Source organism: Ursus maritimus, unplaced genomic scaffold, assembly GCF_017311325.1.
Source record: "Ursus maritimus isolate PB19 unplaced genomic scaffold, ASM1731132v1 scaffold_26, whole genome shotgun sequence".
Taxonomy (NCBI): domain Eukaryota; kingdom Metazoa; phylum Chordata; class Mammalia; order Carnivora; family Ursidae; genus Ursus; species Ursus maritimus.
The window spans coordinates 600,700-624,506 of NW_024425119.1; the positions used below are offsets into that span (position 1 = coordinate 600,700).

The 23,807-nt window shown below is 40.5% G+C and overlaps 1 protein-coding gene and 1 pseudogene across 1 annotated transcript in view; one reads left to right on the top strand and one right to left on the bottom strand.

Annotated features, from left to right (window-relative positions):
- The window catches only part of BCL2L13 (BCL2 like 13), an 89,269-nt gene that overhangs the window by 52,263 nt on the left and 13,199 nt on the right, over positions 1–23,807 (bottom strand). The window lies entirely within an intron of this gene.
- LOC121105382 lies at positions 6,391–6,618 on the top strand (annotated as a pseudogene).

Here is a 23,807-nt window from a genome sequence, read left to right on the forward strand (position 1 = left end):
AGCTTATTAATTTGGATCAAGAAACTTGATTTTTTAAAGATTTTATTTTTAGGGGCACCTGGGTGGCTCAGCCATTAAGTGTCTGCCTTCGGCTCAGGTCATGATCCCAGAGTCTTGGGATCAAGCCCCGCATCGGGCTCCCTGATTGGCAGGAAGCCTGCTTCTCCCTCTCCCACTCCCCTCGCTTGTGTTCCCTCTCTCGCTGTCTCTCTGTCAAATAAATAAAATAAAATAAAATATTTTATTTTATTTTTAAATAATCTCTACACCCAACATGGGACTCGAATTTACAACCCCAAGATCAAGTCCCATGTTCTACCAACTGAGTCAGCCAGGCGCCCCCAGACCAAGAAAGTTGATAATTATAGCATCCCTAAGTCTTTAAAAATACCTTTGAAAAACAAAAGGTTGCATATTTCAACATTTCACAGATTTTTTTTATTAGTTTTCAAATTTAAAGTTGAGTACTATAAAACACTTTCCTTCTGAGCTGAGACTAACCAAAATAAAACTTAAAATAATTTTTTTGTGAAAAAAATAAAGGTCCTTAGGTATTTCTACCTGAAGTACAACAAAAAGGATCTCTTCAATGTCATGATTAATATATTTGCTTAATGACATTTCATTTATCATTTCTGCCTACATCAATACCTTACATGAAATTACGTACATAAAAACTTTTAAACATTATATAAAACAAACATAATTTAGTACGCAAAATTTGGAGACAATGCATCCTATGAAGAACGTAATCTTCATAAATTTTCCTAAGCAGAAAAGTCATCTTTAAAGATAGGTTCCCCCCTAATTTTTTTAATTGTGGTAAAATACATACAACATAAATTTTCCATCTTAACTATTTTTAAGTGTGTAGTTCAGCTGTATTACCTACATTCACAATGTTGTGCTACCATCACTACCATCCATCTCTACAACTTTCTACATCTGTTTTTTTAAGGATTTATTTTTTATAATTATGTATTTGGGAGAGAGAGGGAGGGAGGGAACAAGCTCGGGGGGAGGGGGAAAGGGAGAGGGATGGAATCCCCAGGCAGACTCTCCACTAAACACTGAGCCTGACACAAAGCTCAATCCCAGACTCTAAGATCATGACCTGAGCCGAAATCAAGAGTTGGACACTTAACTGATGAGCCACCCAGGCATCCCAAGAACTTTCTCCATCTTGAAAAACTGAAACTCCACACACCCATTAAACAATAACTCCCATTCCTTCCTTCCCCGCACCACCCCCCCCCCCAGCACCTGGCAACCTCCATTCTACTTTCTGTCTCTCCAATTTGACTACTTCAAGTACTTTATGTAAGTAGAATCATACAGTATTTGTCTTTGGAGACTGGCTTATTCTGCTTAGAGCTAGACTCTTAATAAATCTCAAGTACTGTCTGTAATCATAATAGGTTTTCCTTTCCTTTTATTTTTTTTAAGATTGTATTTATTTGAGAGAGAGAGAGAGAGACAGTGAGAGCGAGGGGAGGAGCAGAGGGAGAGGGACAAGCAGACTGAGCTGAGTTCAGAGCCCAACACAGGGCTCGATCCCACATCCCTGAGATCATGACCTGCTCTGACCTGCTCCAAAATTAAGTCATGTGCTCAACCAACTGCACCACCTAGGCGCCCCTAACAGGTTTTCCTTTTAGAAATAATTTATAAACTTTTAGATGGCTCTGCAACAGCACTGATTAATACAACTATACTAGGTAAAGTGACCCCCGGAACATACTATGACATTATTAAAACAAGGCAAACACAGACTGGGAAATTAATTTAAGGTCAATCTTATTTCTTTCAGTGAAATTATCTCTCTCCCCTCTGGCTTTCTGGAAGGTGGATCAACGAAGTGGAAGATAAACTTTGGAGTCAAGCATTCCAGCTCGTCACTACATGTGACCTTAGGAAAATAATCTTCTTGAGCCTTTCCTCTTATGTAAAATGGTAAATAAAATCTACCTCAAAAGGATATTGTCAAGGCTAATGAGATAAAGTCCCTCTACATCAAAAATGAGCTCAACAGACAGTAGCTCCCACTCACCAATCCTTTTGAGTCCCTAAAATGTTGTTACTATTTGACAGTGATCTTTCCACAAATCTTGTCTCTGTGAACAGAATCAGTTCATCATAGATTTCTAATCAATGATGCTTATACAGAATCTGTGTTCAGTACTATAAGAGTTTGGACCAGCAGGACCAACCTTCTGACAGTCTACATAATGCCAAGTAGTATGAAAAAGGGTTATATTATATTGTATATGGCTTAATATCCATTGATCTAAATCAATCTTTTTTCCCCTTGAGCACATATCCAACAGAGTTCAATTAATTTACATTCAAACATTCAGAAGGAAAGTTAAGTTTTTAAAATGTGAAGGCACATTTCATAATAAATTCATCTGAGAAGTTTTACTAAGAAGCTACCTTCCTGAATACAAGAAGTTCCATGGTTTTCTGTTTCCAGGTGTGACTGGTCTCTAAAAGACTTGCCTTCAAACTTCTTCCAGGCTAAAATAATCTCTTATATCCAACAACATAAGAATTTTGATCAATCATTGTCATGAATTACAGTGAATGTAAGTGGGGTTTGTTTTTGTTTTTAAGATTTTATTTATTTGTCAGAAAGACAGACAGAGAGAGCACAAGCAGGGGGAATGGCAGGCAGAGGGATAAGCAGGCTCCCCGCCGGACTGGATCCGGGATCGTGACCTGAGCTGAAGGCAGTGCTTAACCGACTGACCCACCCAGGTGCCCCGAATGAAAGTGTTTTTAAGAGAAATCTTTTTTTTTTTACCTGCTGATAATCCTTCAATCATACTTCCAAGACAGAAACAGGATAAAAACCATGCTGAAAGTTTGGGTTAGCCTTTTAAGTTCCGTAAAAACATTCCAAACGTAACATCTGCTAGTTTGTTCTTGACTTGCCCTTAATTGGAAATGTAGAGCACCTAAACATTTCAGAATCTTGCTAGAGGATATAACCTGTTGAATCTTTTTTTCTTATAAAGATTTATTTATTTATTTGAGGTGGGGAGGGGCAGAGGTAGAGAGAAAATCTCAAGCAGACTCCCCACTGAGGGCAGAACCCCACACAGGGCTCAATCTCACAACTTGAGCCAAAATGAAGTCAGCCGTTCAACCAACTCAGCCACCCCGGCGCCCCAAATCTGTTTTTTAGTCTGACATGAGAGGTAATCCTCCCACTCCCCTGCATTCTAGATTATATCCTCATAGTAAACTGAATCATCAGAGAAGTACATGCATATAATATAGGTCCCCATATAGTGTTAACTAGTTGTTTTAACTGGGCTGCACTTTGGTGCCACTTCCTTAGCTTTTATCGCGAATCACATTAAGAGACAGTGTTTTGAAAGTTAATACTGTGTTTGATATTCACAACATTTCTCTGTGCCCTACATAATAAAGCTCTAAGTGAAAAAAATATCTTTTAAAGAATAATGTTCCACTTAAAAGAAAATAGTATAGCTTCTAGTTATGGAAAAAAAAATCTGGAACTAAGTATACCTTCACTTGGTTTTGGCTTTTGCCTCAGAACCAAATACACTGCTTGATGTTAGTATTACCATATGGGACATAAGAGACTACGCATCTGTAATCTATTATTCCCACTATGGAAATGTATAGTTTCCCTACTCTGATTTTATTTATTAGAAGTCTTATTTAATTAATTCATTTAGATTTTTCCATTATGTATTATTACAAGCCACATTAAATTATATGTGGTAAGGAATTTTTAAAAAATTCATTGGTATTCCTGCCCAGTATGAACTCACTGCCAACTTCTTCACTAATAAAAAGGACATATTATAACTACATTTTTACCTAACCTGGACTGCCCTTTCTTTTCCTGATTCCTCAAATTCTGTCCACTCCTTCGAGGACCAATTTAAGCCTCTCTACTACTCCACGGTATCTTCTTCACTGACCACTACTGTATCACTGCCATTTGAACATTCATATCATTCCTTCTCTGCCACACAGTTGAACACTGACGTATATCCTGTCTTATACTATTCAATGATTTTATGGTTTATCATCATTCTGACTACATTATAAACTATTTGAGATACTCCCTTTGTCCTAGACTTTTGTTAAGCACGGACTAAAAAGGTCAAATACTTGACATCGATAGCTGTCACCGTCACTATGCTGAAGACCCAAATGACTACACTGTATAGATACACACGAAACGACGACACTGCTGGGGAGAGAGGGCACTCACGGGGAAAACGAAAAAGAACAAAGAAAACCAACAAAAGTAAAGTTATTTATAAATTACAGGAATTTTTAAAAAGTTATCAGTATATTTTGAGGCTAGCTCAAATGACAAAAAATGAGAAGTCATTTTACATAAGACGATAAGAGTACAGACCAACCACATACACAGAACACTAACTAGACTACTTATGGTGATAGAATTGTGATGGAGAATATTATAAAAGAGGAATAGAAAGAATAAGACCTCAACTATTATCTCCATGCTTATGGGAGTTTTAGTCAATGCCTGAATCACTGAATTTTAGATTTGGGAGGATCTGTAAAATAAAGGCCATCTAGTCCATTCTCCTCATTATATGAAGAAATGGGACTTACAGAAGTTGAAATGATTTGCCCAGGCTCAAATAAATCATATAAAAACAAGATTAAAAAGTAGATCTTCTGGGGGCACCTGGCTGGCTCAGTCCATAGAGTATGTAGCTCGTGATCTTGGGGTTGTGAGTTTGAGCCCCATGTTAGGTATAGCGATTACTTAAAAATCTTTAAGAAAGTAGATGTTCTGAAAAGTGAAATTATGACTGAATTCTAAAACATGATAATTTTTTATGTACAGTGAAAAATAAGCAATACATGAATGTTTTATCTGCCATCTGTTTTTGGAAAATCTACATACCTAAAACATACACACACCCACACACCCAATCACCCCACCACCAATACTACCACGATGCCACAAAGTAAATGACAATAACGTCTTGGTTACCATATGCCTCAGCCACAAGATTAACAAAAAGCAGCTGATTAAAGGAGTGTCTATTCTCATGAGACTAATGTGATACTGATTACACACGACAAGCTGTCATACTGGATAATAAGCCATGTGGAAAACCCAAACCAGAAAAAGGCTACTGCTGTCAGGACACAAAAGGCTATTTATTTAGCTAACCAATGACACAGACAGATTCGGTGATTTTCAATTAATCAACCCCCCCAAACCAGAATTTCAAAAGCGAAGAACTACCCAGTAGCACCAATGCAGCATAAATCCTCCACTATCAACCCAGAGAAAAATGTTTCAAAGATAAACAGACTTTAGCACACCAAATCCCACCCACTTCAGTGTCAAACCAAGAGTCGCGAGAGTCAGCAATCATCATATTCCAGCCCTGAAATATACTCTAGGCTTTCAAAGTGAATAGCAGATCAACAAGTTTAGAATAGTTGTATGGGCAGAGCAAAATACTTTCTAAATCTATGGGTCTCCAAATTGAATACACATTAAAATTACTGAGCAAATATAATAAAAAAATAGATTCTCAAACCCCATCATGGGGCATCTGCTTTAAAAGGTCTGGGGTAGGGCTCCATGATTTTTTTTTTTAAAGATTAAAAAAAAATTTTTTTTTTAAGTAATCTCGACACCCAATCGTGGGGCAGGAACTTACAACCGGAAGATGGAGTCGCATGCTCTACCGACTGAGCCAGCCAGGCGCACCCATGATCTTTTTTTTAAAGATTTTATTTATTTATTTGAGGGAGAGAGCGAGTGAGAGAGAGAGAGCATGAGCATGGGGAGGGGCAGAGGGAGAGAGAGAAGCAGACTCCCTGCCAAGCAGGGAGCCCGATGTGGGGCTGGATCCCAGGACCCCAGGATCATGACCCAAGAGGAAGGCAGACGCCCAACTGACTGAGCCACCCAAGCACCCCCCCATCATCTTTTTAAAATAAGCATTCAGGCAGTTAGTCTTGACAAATACTGCTCTAAAAAACCCAAATAAGGTGCACCTGGGTGGCTCAGTCAGTTAAGCATTTGCCTTTGGCTCAGATTATGATCTCAGGGTCCTGGGATCCAGCCCCGCAATGGGCTCCCAGGTCAGCAGGGAGTCTGCTTCTCCCTCTGCCTCTCCTCCCCACTCCCCTGTTCATGCTCTCTCTCTCTCTCTCTCTCTCAAATACATAAATAAAGACTTAAAAAATAAGAAAACCCAAATAGTTATAATCAAAAACATCTACTAAACAAACAAACCACATGGTTCAATTATTTCCTCAACAGCAAAAACAAATACTCCAAATGATACCACAGTAGACAGATTTTTAAAAGTACAAAATAGTCTTTTGGCTCATTGCATCCGAGACAGCAAGATGGGTCACCAGCAGCACTACTGGAGCCATCCCAGGAAATTCAGCCAGGGTTCTCATTCTTGCCGCATCTGCTCAAACCTGCGCGGTCAGATCCGGAAATCCGGCCTCAATATGTGCCCCAGTGTTTCTGTCAGTATGCGAAGTATGGAGGCTTCATTAAGCTGGATTAAGTGAACTTCCTTGAATGGGTCATCCAAGAGACCTACCTTAACTGCAGAAATCCAACTAAACCCATGCTAACTCACTGTACATAAAAATACTTCAATTATGAAGGTTTAAAAAATAAAAGTACAAAATAGCCAATTACAATGATAGTTTTCAGGTTCCAGAGTCCCCACATCCCAAGGTATCCTGCACACGGGGAGACAGGTTTGAGAGAGGACAGACTGAAGGAGAAGAATGCAGGGAAATTTCATCACGCACCCACTCTAAGACTGGTTTCAGGATCAAATATCTGTTCCTGATAGAAAAGCTGAGAAAAGAATGAAACAGTACACATCTCTAGTAATAATGAACTCTGAATCAAAATCTGAGATGGGGTTATAAGAATCTGTCTCAAAAAGTTGATTTGAGATGGCAACACTCTCCAAATTGATCTACAGATTCAATGCAATCCCCATCAAAATTCCAACCGCAGGGCACCTGGCTGGCTCAGGCCATGGAGCATGCAACTCTTGACCTTAGGGTTTTAAGTTCGAACCCCACTTTGGGTGGAGAGATAACTTGAAAAAAAAATTCCAACTGCCTTTTTTCCCAGAAATGGAGAGGACAATCCTAAAATTCATACAGAATTGCAAGAGACACAAAGTAGTCAAAGCGATTTGGAAAAAGAAGAACAAAGTAAAAGGACTCAAACTTTAGTTTTTTTTTAAAAGATTTTATTTATGTATTTGACAGAGAGAGACAGCCAGCGAGAGAGGGAACACAAGCAGGGGGAGTGGGAGAGGAAGCAGCAGGCTCCTAGCAGAGGAGCCTGATGTGGGGCTTGATCCCAGGACCCTGGGATCACGCCCTGAGCCGAAGGCAGACGCTTAACGACTGTGCCACCCAGGTGCCCCAAACTTTATAATTTCAACACTTACCACAAAGCTATAATAATCAAGATTGTATAGTTATGGAATAAAGACAGACCGACAGACCAATGGAATCTAATTGAGAGGCCAGAAATAAATCCACATACTTAAGGTTAATTGATTTTTTTAAAACATTTTGTTTATTTATTTGAGAGACAGAGAGAGAGAGCATGAGAGGTGGGAGAGTCAGAGGGAGAAGCAGACTCCCTGCTATGCAGGGAGCCTGACACCGGACTCGATTCTGGGACTCCAGGATCATGACCCGAGCTGAAGGCAGTCACTTCAACCAACTGAAACACGCAGGTGCCCCTAAGGTCAATTGATTTTTGAGAAGGGAACCAAGACCATTCAACAGGGAAATGAAGAAACTTTTCAACAAATGGTGCTTGGATAACTGCACATTACCATGCAAAATAATGAATCTATATATGCCTACTTCAAAATATTTACAAAAATTAGTTCAAAATGGATCAAAGATCTAAAATTTTTTTAAGATTTTTTTTTTTTTTTAGTAATCTCTACACCCAACACAGGACTTGAACCCACAACCCCGAGATCAAGAGTTGCACACTCCGCCAACCAAGCCAGCCAGGCACCCCTAAAAAAGATCTAAATTTAAAAGCTAAAACTATAAAACTCTTAAAAGGAAACATAGGTGAAAATGTGTGTGACTCTGGACTAAGTAATGGCTTCTTAGATATGACACCAAAAACATAAGAAATCAAAGAAAACACAGATAAACTGGACTTCATAAAAATTAAAAATGTTTCGGGCGCCTGCAAGGCTCAGCCAGTTAAGTGACTGCCTTCAGCTTGCGTCATGATCCTGGAGTCCTGGGATCAAGTTCCGCACAGGGCACCCTGCTCAGTGGGGAGTCTGCTTCTCCCTCTGACCCTCCCCCTCCTCGTGCTCTCTCTCTGTCAAATAAATAAAATTTTAAAAAATTAAAAACGCTTGTATATCAAAGTACATTACCAACACAAACAACAGAATGGAAGAGAGTATCTGAAATCATGTATCTGATAGGGTCTGGTATCTAAAATATATGAAGAATTCTCAGGGGTGCCTGGGTGCCTCAATCGGTCAAGCACCTGCCTTTGGCTCAGGTCACAATCCCAGAGTCCAGGGATGGTGCCCTGTGTCCAGCTCCCTGCTCAGCAGGGAGCCTGATTCTCCCACTCCCTCTGCCTACGGCTCCCCCAGCTTGTGCTCGAGCTTGAGCTCTGTCAAATAAAACATATAAAAGCTTAAAAAAATATAAAAATAAATAATTCTTGTAACTCAACAAGAGAAAGACAAATAACCCAATCAAAAAAGGGCAAAGGATAAGAATAGACATTTCTCCAAAGATATACAAATGACCAATAAGCATATGAAAAGATGTTCAACATCATTAGCCATTAGGGAAATGCAAATTAAAACCACAGGGAGGGGGCACCTGGGTGACTCAGATGGTTAAGCGTCTGCCTTCAGCTCAGGTCATGATCCCAGGGTCCTGGGATCGAGCCCCACGTCAGGCTCCCTGCTTAGCAGGGAGCCTGCTTCTCCCTCTCCCTCTACTGTTCCCCCTGCCTATGCTCTCTCACTCTCTCTGTCAAATAAATAAATAAAATCTTTAAAAAAAACCAAAAACAAAAAAACCATAGGGAGATACTACCACACAGCCTCCAGAAAAGCAATGATAGCAAGTTTGGCAAAGATACAGAGAAACTGGAACTCTTCCCCCCCCCCCCCCACATTGCTGGTAGAAACCCAAAATGATACAACCACTATGGAAGACAGCTTGGTAGTCTGTTACAAAACTAAAGATACTCTTACCATATGATCTAGCAATCACGCTCCTTGGTATTTACCCAAATGAGATGAAGACTTCTATCTACATAAAAACTGGCCCATGAATTTTTAAAACAACTTTATTCATAATTGCCAACACTTTGAAGCAATCAAGATGTTCTTCAATAGGTGAATGGAGAAACGAACTATGGTACTTCCATACAATGGAATATTATTCAGCAATAAAAGAAATGAGCTGCCACAATGAGACACCACACTTCACACCCATTATAAAAAACAGAGAACAAGTATTGGTGAGGATGTAGAGAAATTGGAACCCTTGTGTATTACTGATGGGAATATAAAATGATGCAGCTACTATGGAAAAAAGGTAAGGCAGTTCTTCAAAAAAATTAAACATAGAATTACCATGTGATCCAGCAAATCTACACCTGAGTGTAGACCCACAAGAACTGAAAGCAGAGACTCAAACAGATGTTTATAACACCAATAGTTATAGCAGCATTATTCACAATAGCTAAAAGGGAGAAATAACCCAAATGTCCACCAGCAGATGAATGGATAAGCAAAATGTGCGATATGCATACATTAGAATATTATTCAGCCTTAAAAAAGGAATGAGGGCACCTGCCTGGCTCAGTCGGTAGAGCACGTGACTCTTAATCTCAGGGTCATGAGTTCAAGCCCCATGTTGGGCACAGAGATTACTTAAAAAAAAAAAAAAAAAAGGAATGAAATTCTGATACATGCTATAGCATGAATGAACCCTAAAGACATTATGCTAAGTGAAATAAGTCAGACCCAAAAGAACAAATACTGTTTGATTCCACTCAAATGAGGTGCCTAGAAGAGTTAAATTCATAGAGACAGAAAGTAGAACAGTGGCTGCCTAGGGCTGAGGGAAGAGGGGAACATGGGGAGTGACTGCTTAATGGTTGAGTGAGTAACAAACCAGTAGCACAGCTGCATGTGTTTGACAGTCACATTACTAACAGATGAACTTACTCCCCTTTCTAACTAAGAAAGAAATGTCTTATTAGTAAGTCCATATTAATTACTTCAGCAGCAAGGTGCTCTATAGTAATCAATGTAAAATTGTGCATAACAGAAGTTATTTGACATCAAATATGTAAGTCAGCAAGACTTCTACCAGTCAGAGTATATAATCCAGAACAGGGTTGACTATATTCAGCACAAACTAACACTGTCTGGAAGAGTTGGCTAGCTCTGGAAAAGTGTAGAGTTGACTATTTATGGAAAAGTCTATAATCAGCACATGACTCAGGAAAAAATGAAAAACATTCAATGTGACAAAAATCTTGTGTCATGAATTGGGTCACCTCCCTTAATCTCTCCTTCTCCTGCTTACTGCTTCATGAACTTGAAACCAAACCCTACCCACATCACACCAATGGATGGATGCTACCACAGATCCTATTTGGCAGGAGAATGAGCTCTACATCACATTTTAGATAACAAATAGGGTAGTAAAGTAGCAAAGATAGCAGTAAGAACCTAATTTTTCCCTCTAAGAAGTCAGTCTTTCTTCTTAAATGCCACAGCCTAGAAGGGACACAAATCACACCACTCATATTTCATTGGCTAGGACCCGTCACCTGGCCTTCCCTAAATGCAATTTTCTCATGCTCCCAGCAAGGAGATAAGACTTAGATATGGATGAACATTAGTAATTGCTATCACAGGAATGTACCATCCTAGAGCAGCTCAGTTTGAGTAATAAGCATGGCTTGTTTAAAATACAAAACAGTAGGAGGGTCTGGGTGGCTCAGTCGTTTTAAGTGTCCAACTCTTGATTTTGGCTAAGGTCATGATCTCAGGTTCGTGAGATCGAGCCCTGTGTCAGCTCTGTGCTGCTCCGGGCAGGGAGCCTGCTTAAAATTCTCTCTTCCCCTGCTTAAGATTCCCTCTGTCTCTCCTCCCCCTTGGCTCCCAAGCTCTCTCTAAAAATTAAAGATAAAAATAAAAATAAAATAAAACAATATACAAAACAGTAAGACACATCAGATGCAATAGGTACTGGGACCAGATCACAGAAACCAATGAAAGTTTTGTAAAGTAGCCTTAGGGGTAGGGAATAACTGTGGGTTTCTAATGTAAGAGGCAATGTTAGGAAGCTCAATATGCTTGTAGCATGCAAAATGCATGATGGAGAAGACATAAAGTAAGGGAGAAAAATTAGGAGACATTTGCAATAATTTGAGGCAGGACCTGTAGGATAATGGGAGAATGTCACAAAATTGGGACAGTTAGTAACAACTGACAAAGAAAGGGGGCAAGAGGGGCCCCTGACTGGCTCAGTCGGTACAGCATGTGACTCTTGATTTCCAGAGTTGCGAGTTCAAGCCCCAGGTTGGGTGTAGAGATTACTAAAAGAAGAAAAAGAAAAAGAAAGAAAGAGGGCAGGAAGCAGAAAAAAGAGCTAAAGAATGACTTCTATGTTTCAAGCCTGGGTAGCTGGTGGTATTGTGAACAAATTATTATAAATACAGGGGCCGGCTTAGAGGGGAAAACAAAAACCTGACTTCTAGACCTGGGTGTCTAATAATGCACTAGTCACTAGCTGCATGCAGCTTTTTAAAGTTTAAATAGAAATTAAATAAAGTTAAAAATTCAGCTCCTTACTGCCACTAGTCATATTTCGAGTATTCAACTATCTGCTGTGACCTGTGACTACAATACTGGACGGAACAGGTACACAACACATTCATCACTGCACAAAGTTCTATTACACAGCACTTTTCCAAACCCATCAGGCTACAACTAATCAGAAGAAGGTTTTGGAAAAGTAAATGAAACCGGAAACTGAAAAGGAAAACTTTTAAGGAATTTGTGAGCTCATTAAAGGATTCTCATGTGCCCATTCCAAAAAAGGCTGATGAATACCCTAAATGTCCTAACGCAGGAGACTACAGACATTTATTCATTGACCTAGGCAGATGTTCAAACATGTTGTCAATTTTTTAAAATTATTTATTTATTTTGTGGGTTTTTTTTTAAGATTTTATTTCTTTATTTGAGAGAGAGGGAGAGAGAGGGAGAGCACAGAGGCAGAGTGAGAGGGAGAAGGAGACTTTCTGCTGAGTCGAGAGCCCGACATGGGGCTGGATCCCCGGACCCCAAAATCATGACCTGAGCCTAAGGCAGAGGCTTAACTGAGTGAGCCACCCAGGCGCCCCTAAATATGTTGTTAGTTTTTAAAATGTTACCAAAAAATTTTTAAATATTACCAAATGGCATACGTACCACCTCATTTTTATAAACCATAAATTCAAATTTATATGTTCCTATACAAATGGAAAAAAATGTTAACATTTCATCATTTTAAATACTGGATTACAGAATTTTTCTTCTTACTTTCTTCTATTTTTTTACTTTTCTAAATACTTTCATATATATTAAAAGCATTTTAATAAAAAAAGAAATATGATTAAAGAATGGAAGTGACAAGGACATAGAACTGGGTTTAATATAAACAATAACAGCATTTAGTTTTGTGCATAAATGGATTGTCCTCCTCAATAATAATGAGAAAAATAAGGTTCCCCACACTGATATCAGGTGTCAGCAAACTATAACCCATGGGCCACATCTGGCCTGCTGCATGTTTTTCTACAGCCCACGAGCCAAGAATGATTTTTACATTTTTAAATGATTGAAAAAAATAAAAAGATTAATATTTCATGACATAAAAATTATAGGAAATCTAGTCCCCATAAATAAAATTTAACTGGAATATAGCCACACTCACTCACTCATGTATTATCTATGGTTGCTTTGTGCTGCAATGGCAGAAATGGATGGTTGCGACAGAGTCTGTGTGTGGTGTCCTCACAGCTTCACACTGTTGCGTAGCGCATTGCATAGTGCGGTGGCACAATTATAACCACACGGCATTTCAGTGGCCATCCATACAGCTATACTTCAACTTTTATCTACCTGTGTATACCCATCATGTCAAAATAAGAAAAAAAATTAAAACGTGGACTTCGAATATCCTGCTTTTAAGGATTATTTTGTTATCAAATTAGATGGCAAAGCATTATACTTACTATGCAATGACATTATAGCTATGCCAGAAGTACACGATATACACTGATATTACCAGACTCATCAGAATATTCCCAACTTAGAGGAAAGCAAGTCAGAAAAATTAGAAAATTTAAAATGGAACTTATCATAGAATTTCTTCATAAAAATAAAAAATGAAAATGAGGCTGCAACCAAAGTAAGTTTCTACATGGCTTAGCTGTCAGTCAAGCAAGGAAAGCCATTTACTAATGTCAAGTTAATTAAATTGTGTTCAGCTAAAGCAGCTAACGAGATGTGTCATAAAAAAATAAAAGTTAAAGATTATTAGTCTTTTGGAGAGAATATTTGCTCAACGAGTTGAAGACAATGGGAACAATATCAATAGTCAATTGAAATACAAGGCAAACAATTTTGAGTGGTTTTCTTTGGCTCTTAATGCACTGACAGGTGTCTGAAACTACTCAGCTGTTGTTTATTCAAGAAGTGCACGCCGAGTTTGAAGTGACTGAAGAGCTGGCATGCCTACACAGAATAATTATGGGTGAGAATATTTTCCAAAAAATTGAGAGAACACTAATTCACTACAACCCAAAGTGGAATCTGCTAAGATGTGTTACCAATAATGGCAAAATACGTGTGCAACATAAAAAGGCTTCTTGTTTGACAAAATTAGCTTGACAGAGATTGTGAAAATGTAAAGTATTCAAAACTTATGGTTATTCACATAAGTATTCATCAGCACGTACTCTGGAAAATATCTGAATCTATCTCATGATAAAGAAGCAGGAGTTTTGTTGTTGTTGTTGTTTTAAGATTTTATTTATTTATTTGAGAGAGAGAGAATACAAGTAGGGAGGAGGGGCAGAGGGAGAGGGAGCAGACCCCCTGCTGCAAAGGGAGCCCAATGTGGAGCTCGATCCCAGGACCCTGGAATCAATCATGCCTGGGCCAAAAGCAAACGCTTTTTTTTTTTTTTTTAAGATTTTATTTATTTATTTGACAGAGAGAGAGGCAGCCAGCGAGAGAAGGAACACAAGCAGGGGGAGTGGGAGAGGAAGAAGCAGGCTCCCAGCGGAGAAGCCTGATGTGGGACTCGATCCCAGGACTCTGGGACCATGCCCTGAGCCGAAGGCAGCGCTTAACAACTGAGCCACCCAGGCGCCCCCCAAAAGCAAACGCTTAACCAACTGAGTCACCCAGGTGCCCCAGGAACCAGGAGTTTCAACAGTGAACTTCATTTGCTGTCATGGACTTAATTACCATCAGTTCCATGAATTTTTGTCAGAAATAGAAGGGGGGCACCTCCAGTCATACTCCCAAGTTCCTGGGATCAAGTCCCGAGTCGGGCTCCCTGTTCAGCCGGGAGCCTGCTTCTCCCTCTGCTGCCACTCCCCATGCTTGTGCTCTTTCTCTTTCCCTCTGTCAAATAAATAAAATCTTAAAGAAAAAAAAAAAGCTGAATATCTTTTTTTTTAAAGATTTTATTTATTTATTTGACAGACAGAGAGAGCACAAGTAGGGGGAGCAGCAGGCAGATGGAGAGGGAGAAGCAGGCTCCCTGCTGAGCAAGCAGCCTGATGCGGGGATCGATCCCAAGATCCAGGGATCATGACCTGAGCCAAAGGCAGATGCTTAATCGACTGAGCCACCCAGGTGCCCCAGAAGGTGAATATCTTAACATACCCTATCACCAGTTCAATGCTAAGCAGTGCAAGTGTTTTGCTGCAATTGAGCTCAAGAATGAGACTGAAACTTTTCTCAATAGGAAGAGCCACCTTCAACCACTATTACTAAATAATCAGCTTTGGAAATTACTTTCCACTGCAGACTTAAAAATGTTTCTTAATAACTAAATCTAAAATTACAAGGCCTACTGCTTGCTCACCCTGCCATGGATAATGTTCCTGAGAGTCAATGACAATGCTCCTTGGACTGCATTCTTCTTTTTAGGTCCCCAGGTAAAGAAAACTGGGGACCTACCCAGGGATAAACTGACTCCTGGTTCCATACAGCAGAGCAAGTATTGTTCCCTGATAATGGAGGTCATGCCCCACAAATAATCAGTAACCTATCCTTAACTTTAGCTACCACAGCAATGAGATGTCACAAGCCCTACAGCACATCAGCAGATCTGTCTAAATGCCCTTGCATGGATTATACTGGGTACAAGACTGGCTTTGGACCATATTCTGGCTGAACAGAGAGGAGTTTGTATGGTTGCCAACACCTCCTATTGAGTTGGATTAATACTACTGGTTAGGTGGAACAATCCATACATGCTAAGGAAAGGAAACTAAGTGGTTATCTGAAAATACCTACTAGTCCCCTCTGGGACTTACTCACTTAGCAGAATCTGGGATCCTGAGGCAGATGGCTGAGATCAACACTGCAGAATGGTTTCATCCTGCTAATTGGGATTCTGTTTATAATCGCCTTAATCAAGTGTCGTACGAGACAAACTGAATGGATGTCGATGAATATCTCTGCATCTAATTTTGAAGGGTAGACTGTTGGGAGCAACGGCCTGTAATGGATCGCAAGGATCCCTATATGTCCTTGCTGAGAATGACAAACTGAAGGCCTAACAATCCTCTGACTCTAAGCCATTTTTATAACTAGTAATGAAGGCAATTTGGTAGGTCAAAATGACCACAAAGTGACTGCTTACTCTTTCAAACAGGGTCACTGATTTGCTTACTGTTTTGCTACAAAAGGTGCTAAGCCCTTAGTACTGGGTCCCTCAGATGCAGTACAACCCACTACATAAAATGCCATCAGGTGGGCTCCTCATATTACCCCATGGCAGTTAGAGGTAGGGTGAACCAGTGCTATCATGTAACACTCCTGGTGTTTCCTAGGCTGGAATAGTAAAACATTATCTTGCTCTAATCTACTAAGTCTTAATATCCAGTTTTGGCATCTATGGAATTCTAGGAGGTTAAAGTATAAAAACCACATATGTGGGGCGCCTGAGTGGTGCAGTCCTTGGGCGTCTGCCTTCGGCTCAGGGCGTGATCCCGGCGTTATGGGATCAAGCCCCACATCAGGCTCCTCCACTATGAGCCTGCTTCTTCCTCTCCCACTCCCCCTGCCTGTGTTCCCTCTCTCGCTGGCTGTCTCTATCTCTGTCAAATAAATAAATAAAATCTTAAAAAAAAAAAAAACACCTACGTTTCTGGGGTGCCTCAGTGGCTCAGTCAGTTGGCTCAGTCCAACTCTTGGTTTCAGCTCAGATGGTGATTTCAGGGTCCTGAGATCAAGCCCTTAGTTGGGCTCCACACTCAGTGCAGAGTCTACTTGTCTCTCTCCCTCCCCCACCACCGCTCCCCACACTTGCTTGTGCTCCCTCTCTCTCACAAATAAATGAATAAATAAAAACCACATGTGTTTCATAAAATTAATTCCCGGAATCTTCGCCCCAAAGCAAAATGTTGGTCCAGATACAATTTCTACTTCAAGTGCGCTAACCATTTATACGTTATTCACTATCAACACAACTACTTGGTTGGAAGCCCTGGAAGTCTATTATGGTACATGTCCACAGAGTCTAAACACCTGAGTCTTAAAACAATGGAATCCAGCACTTTCAGAAGTTATAACTAGCTTTTTTTTAATGTTTTTTTATTACGTTAGTCACTGTACAGTACATCCATGGTTTCTGATGTAAAGTTCGATGATTCATTAGTTGCGTATAACACCCAGTGCACCATGCAATACGTGCCCTCCTTACTACCCATCACCAGTCTATCCCATTCCCCCACCCCCTCCCTCTGAAGCCCTCAGTTTGTTTCTCAGAGTCCATAGTCTCTCATGCTTCATTCCCCCTTCTGATTACCCTCCCTTTCTTTATCCCTTTCTTCCCCTACCGATTTTCCTAGTTCTTATGTTCCATAGATGAGAGAAATCATATAATTGTCTTTCTCTGCTTGACTTATTTCACTTAGCATTATCTCCTCCAGTCCCGTACATGTTGCAGCAAATGTTGAGAACTCGTTCTTTCTGATAGCTGAGTAATATTCCATTGTATATATGGACCAGAACTTCTTAATCTGTTGCAAGGCATCTCGGCTCCTTCCACGATTTAGCTATTGTGGACAGAGCTGCTATGAACATTGGGGTGCATATGGCCCTTCTCGTCACTACGTCTGTATCTTTGGGGTAAATACCCAGTAATGCAATGGCTGGATCATAGGGTAGCTCAATTTTTAACTTTTTAAGGGACCTCCACACTGTTTTCCAGAGTGGCTGTACCAACTTGCATTCCCACCAACAATGTAGGAGGGATCCCCTTTCTCCACATCCTCTCCAGCAATTGTTGTTTCTTGCCTTGTTAATTTTTGCCATTCTAACTGGCTTAAGGTGGAATCTTAGTGTGGTTTTGATTTGAATTTTCCTGATGGCTAATGATGTTGAAAACTTTTTCATGTGTCTGTTAGCCATTTGTATGTCTTCATTGGAAAAGTGTCTGTTCATATCTTCTGCCCATTTTTTGATTTATTTGTTTCTCGTGTATTGAGTTTGAGAAGTTCTTTGTAGATCTTGGATACCAGTCTTTTATCTGTAGCGTCATTTGCAAATATATTCTCCCATTCCATGGGCTGCCTCTTAGTTTTTTTGACTGTTTCCTTGGCTGTGCAGAAGCTTTTTATCTTGATGAAGTCCCACAAGTTCATTTTATCTTTTGTTTCTCTTGCCTTTGGAGATGTGTCATGAAAAAGGTTGCTTTGGCCAATGTCGTAGAGAGTGCTGCCTCTGTTCTCCTCTAGGATTTTGATGGATTCCTGTCTCACATCGAGGTCTTTCATCCATTTGGAGTTTATCTTTGTGTATGGTGTGACAGAGTGGTCAAGTTTCATTCTTTTGCATGTAGCTGTCCAATTTTCCCAGCACCATATATTGAAGAGACTGTCTTTTTTCCACTGGATGTTTTTTCCTGCTTTGTCAAAGATTAGTTGCCCAAAGAGCCAAGGGTCCATTTCTGGGTTCTCTATTCTGTTCCATTGGTCTATGTGTCTGTTTTTGTGCCAGTACCATGCTGTCTTTGTGATCACAGCTTTGTAGTACAGCTCGAAATCCAGCATTGTGATGCCCCCAGCTTTGTTTTTCCTTTTCAACAGTCCCTTGGCGATTCGGGGCCTTTTCTGGGTCCATACAAATTTCAGGACTATTTGTTGCAGTTCTTTGAAAAATGTCATCGGTATTTTGATTGGGATAGCACTGAAAGTGTAGATTGCTCTGGGTAGCATGGACATTTTAACTATGTTAAATCTTCCAATCCATGAGCATGGAATATTTTCCCATCTTTTTGAGTCTTCCTCAATGTCTTTCAAGAGTGATTTGTAGTTTCTAGAATATAGGTCCTTTACGTCTCTGGTTAATTCCAAGGTAACGTATGGTTTTTGATGCTATTGTAAATGGGATGGATTCCCTAATTTCTCTTTCTTCGGTCTCGTTATTCATGTATAGAAATGCAACTGATTTCTGAGCATTGATTTTGTGTCCTGCCAATTACTGAATTGCTCTATAACTTCTAATAGTTTGGGAGTGGATTCTTTTGGGTTTTCCATATAGAGTATCATGTCATCTGTGGAGAGATTTTGACTTCTTCTTTGCCAATGTGGATACCTTTTACCCCTTCTTGTTGTCTGACTGCTGTTGCAAGGACTTCTAGTACTATGTTGAATAATAGTGGTGAGAGTGGGCATCCTTGTCGTGTTCCTGATCTTAAGGGAGAGGCTTCCAGCTTTTCCAAATTGAGAATGATATTTGCTGTAGGCTTTTAATAGATGGTTTTTATGAGATTGAGGAATGTATCCTCTACCCCTACACTCTGAAGGGTTTTAATCAGGAGAGGATGCTGTTGTATTTTGTCAAATGCTTTTTCTGCATCTATTGAGAGAATCATATGATTTCTGAATTTTTCTTTCTGGATAAAATCTAAGACCCTGATCAATTTGCAAATGTTGAACCACCCTTGCATCTCAGGGATGAATCGCACTTGGTCATGATGGATATACCTTTTAATGTACTGTTGGATTCTATTAGCCAGGATCTTGTTGAGGATTTTGGTATCCATATTCATTAGGGAAATCGGTCTGTAATTCTCCTTTTTGATGGGGTCTTTGCCTGGTTTGGGGATCAAGGTAATATTGGCCTCATAGAATGAGTTTGGTAGCTTGCCTTCTGTTTCTATTTTTTGAAATAGCTTTAGGAGAATAGGTATTATTTCTTCTTTGAATGTTTGGTAGAATTCCCCAGGAAAACCGTCCAGGCCTGGAGTTGTGTTATTTGGAAGGTTGTTTATCACTGACTCAATCTCTTCATAATTAATTGGCCTGTTTAAAAAATCAATTTCTTCCTGTTTCAGTCTTGGTAGTTTATAGGTTTCCAGGAAGGCCTCCATCTCTACCAGATTGCTTAATTTATTGGCATAAAGCTTTTACGCTTCTAGTAATCCTTCCAATTTCACTGGTGTTGGTTGTGACCTCTTCTTTTTCATTCATGATCTTACTCATTTGGGTCCTTTCTCTATTCTTCTGGATAAGTCTTGCCAGTGGTCTGTCAATTTTATTGATTCTCTCAAAGAACCAGCTTCTAGTTCTGTTGATCTGCTCTACTGTACTCCTGGTTTCTAATTCATTGATTTCTGCTCTAATCTTGGTCAGCTGCTTCTTCGTGCGTGGATTAGGCCTGTCCCTCTGTTGCTGTTCCAGCTGCTTGAGGTGAGAATATAAAAACTGCATTTTAGATTTTTCTATTCTTTTGAGTGAGGCTTGGATGGCTATGTATTTCCCCCTTAGGACTGCCTTTGCAGTATCCCATAGGTTTTGGACCGTTGTGTTTTCATTCTCGTTGGTCTCCATAAATTGTTTAAACTGGTTTTTGATTTCCTGGTTTATCGAGTCATTCCTGAGCAGGATGGTTCTTAGTCTCCAAGTGTTTGAGTTTCTTCCAAATTTTTCCTTGTGGTTGAGTTCCAATTTCAGAGCGTTGTGGTCTGAGAATATGCAGGGGATAATTTCAATCTTTTGGTATCGGTTGAGACCTGTTTTGTGTCCCAGAACATGGTCTATTCTTGAGAATGTTCCATGGGCATTAGAATAGAATGAGTATTCTTTGGTTCTGGGGTGTAGTGTTCTATATATATCTATGAGGTCCAACTCGTCGAGTATGGCATTCAAAGCCTTTGATTCTTTGCTTAGTTTTTGCCAGGGTGTTCTGTCTATTTCTGATAGTGGAGTGTTGAGGTCCCCTACTATTAATGTATTTTTATTTATATGTCTCTTTATTCTGGTTAAGAGTTGGCTTGTGTATCTTGCTGCTCCCCTGTTGGGGGCATATATATTTATAATTGTCATATCCACTTGTTGAATACTTCCCTTAAGAATAATATAGTGCCCTTCTGCGTCTCTAACTATAGTCTGTAGTTTAAAATCCAATTTATCTGATATGAGAATTGCTACCCCAGCTTTCTTTTGAGGTCCATTTGCATGAAAGATGGTACTCCATCCCCTTACTCTCAGTCTGAATGCATCTTTGGGTTCGAAATGAGTCTCTTGTAGACAGCAAATGGATGGGTCATTTCTTTTTATCCAATCTGCAACCCTGTGGCGTTTTATGGGATGGTTCAAACCATTTACATTAAGACTGATTACTGAGAGATATGATTTTAATGTTGCCATGTTGCCAGTAAAGTCTTTGTTTGTATTGGCTGTGACTTTCTGTTCTGTATCACTCTTGGGGCCTTTTTACTTTTATAGAACCCCCCGTAATATCTCCTGTAGGGCTGGTTTCGTGGTTACAAAATTGGTTAGTGACTGGCGATTCTGAAATGTCTTTATTTCTCCATCAATTCTGAATGACAGCCTTGCTGGATAAAGGATCCTTGGCTGCATGTTTTTCTCTGAAAGAGCTTTAAATATGCTCCCCCAACCCTTTCTCTCATTCCAGGTCTGTGTAGACAGGTCTGACGTAATTCTGATATCTTTGCCTTGGTACGTGAGAAATTTCTTTGCCCTGGCCGCTTTCAATACTGTATCCTTGCATCTAATATTTGCGAAATGCACTATGACGTGACGTGGCGTGGGTTTGTCGTGGTTGAGCTTGGAAGGGGTCCTCTCTGCCTCTTGGACACGAATGTTTGTTTCCCTTGCTAGATTAGGGAAGTTTTCAGCTACAATTTGTTCAAATATCTCTTCTAGACCTCTGTTTTTCTCTACGTCCTCAGGAATGCCGATGATTCTGACACTGGAACGTTTTATTGAGTCAGTCATTTCCCGTAACCTACATTCCTGTGTGTGGATTTTTTTGAGTCCAGATTCTCTTTTAGCTTTTTCCTCTACTAACCCATCTTCCAATTCGCTGATACGTCCTTCTGCCTCATTCACCCTGGCCAACAGAGCCTCTAGTTTTGACTGCATTTGGCTCCTAGAATTTTTAATTTCTGCCAGATTCGCTCACATTTCTGCCCTTAGAGATTCTATGTTCTCATTAACAATTTTGTCAATATTTTTTTCAAGTCTACAAATCATCTTGACCATTGTTACTCTGAATTCCATTTCTGATAATTTGGTTATATCCATATCCATAAGTTCTGTGGCAGAGGCCACAAACTCATTGTCTTTTCTTTGCTGGGGGGGATTTCTCCTTCTCGTCATTCTGATGAGGAGAGGGTGCAGGGTTGTCCAGAGCCCAAATTATTGACCGGGACCCAGGCCATGTGCCCTTGTTTTATAGGGATCTTAGGGATGTGGGCTTCTTGATATTTCAGCCTGCCTTCTGTGTTCTGGGGGAGGGGCCTGCCGCGACGATACTCAGGCAATCCTGTTTGAGTAGAGTCTCCGTGTCCCCTGTGAGGGGGGAATGGGGATGGGCACACTGTGAGCCGGTCTTTCTAGGCTTTTGTTCTCTGGCAGCTTTCCCTGGCAGTTTGCTGTGCCTCTTCTGAGAGTCAGAGCAGCAGTGGCCGAATCTCAGCCTCTGTCTCAGAGCAGAGGGATTGCGGACCGTTCTCCACTGATGTTCTGGCCACTTTAACTCTGTTTCTGTTGGTGCTGCTCAACCCTGCAGCGTCCCGGGATGTGCGCCCCATACCCGGCGTCCCAGCCTTCACTTCCAGGGCCACCGCGTCTCTATCCTTTGTGTTTCTAACACCGCCAGCCGCCCCCACGCACTCCTGGACTCAGTCTGGTTCCAGTGAGCACACCGGAGCTCCGGTTTTCAGTCTGGTGGCGCGTGTTCCCCGGATCACGGTCTCAGGCTGCTGTCTCGCGGGATCCGGTCCGCGAGTGCGCCCGCTCCTCCGTGCAGGTGGCTACCGCTTCCCAGCGCCCGAACGCGGCGGCTCCGTCCCCCTTCCGTTTATCTTCCGATATCTGTGCACGGTTTCACGGCTCCCCGCTTCGTACCTCAAAACTCAGCGCTGGAGATGTTCATTTGTAGAGATCCAGATGTATCTTCCTGTGTCTCAGGCTGATTCCGTGGATGTTCAGGCTGGTCTGGTACCTATCCAACTCGACTCAGGGGACCGGCTGAAAAAGGGGTCCCCTACTCCTCCGCCATCTTAACTCCCTCCTATAACTAGTTTTTAAAACAATGTGTAGGGGCGCCTGGGTGGCTCAGTCATTAAGCGTCTGCCTTCAGCTCAGGGTGTGATCATAGGGTCCTGGCATCGAGCCCTACATCGGGCTCCCTGCTCCACTGGAAGCCTGCTTCTTCCTCTCCCACTCCCCCTGCTTGTGACCCCTCTCTCGCTGGCTGTCTCTCTCTCTCTGTCAAATAAATAAATAAAATCTTTTAAAAAGTTTTTAAAAAAAGAAAAAAATGTGTAAAAAAAAAAAAAGATAGGCTGCATGGTTGACAGTTTAGAGGGCACATGTTTAATTGTAATTTTTTTTTTGAGAGAGAGAGAGGAGGGGGGAGGGGCAGAGGGAGAGAGAGAGAGAGAACAACCCTGAGACCATGACCTGAGTTGAAATCAAGAGTCAGATGCTTAACTGACTGAGCCACCCACGTACCCTATCACATATTTATTTTAAACGACAAGCTCCTCATAAAAATATTATTACTCTTTGATCCACTAGTTTGACTCTAGATGATTCAGGAAAAGTAAATAAATGGAAAAAAAAAAAGCAATATATAAGAGCATTCTTAACTAAACTCCACTGAAGTGATTTGTAGAAAGAAGTAACCCACTACGACCTCAATATAAACATACTGAGTATGCCTGCAGCAAGCGAAACACACACAACCAGTAGACTACTTTCTAGCACGCTGGAGTAAGTTAAATGCTTACCAAGAATCAGTTATTTTCTCCCAACCTGTTTACAAAAGTTGGACTTGTGGATCAAATTGTATAATTTATTTAAAATCATAGATATCACTGAAAAATGATCATGCAAAGAGACGTGACACTTCTATGAAAGTTAAATGTTTTAGAAAATTGTTCTAAAAATACCGTATCAAATTAGGTGTGAGAGAAACAACTGTAAAAGACTGGGG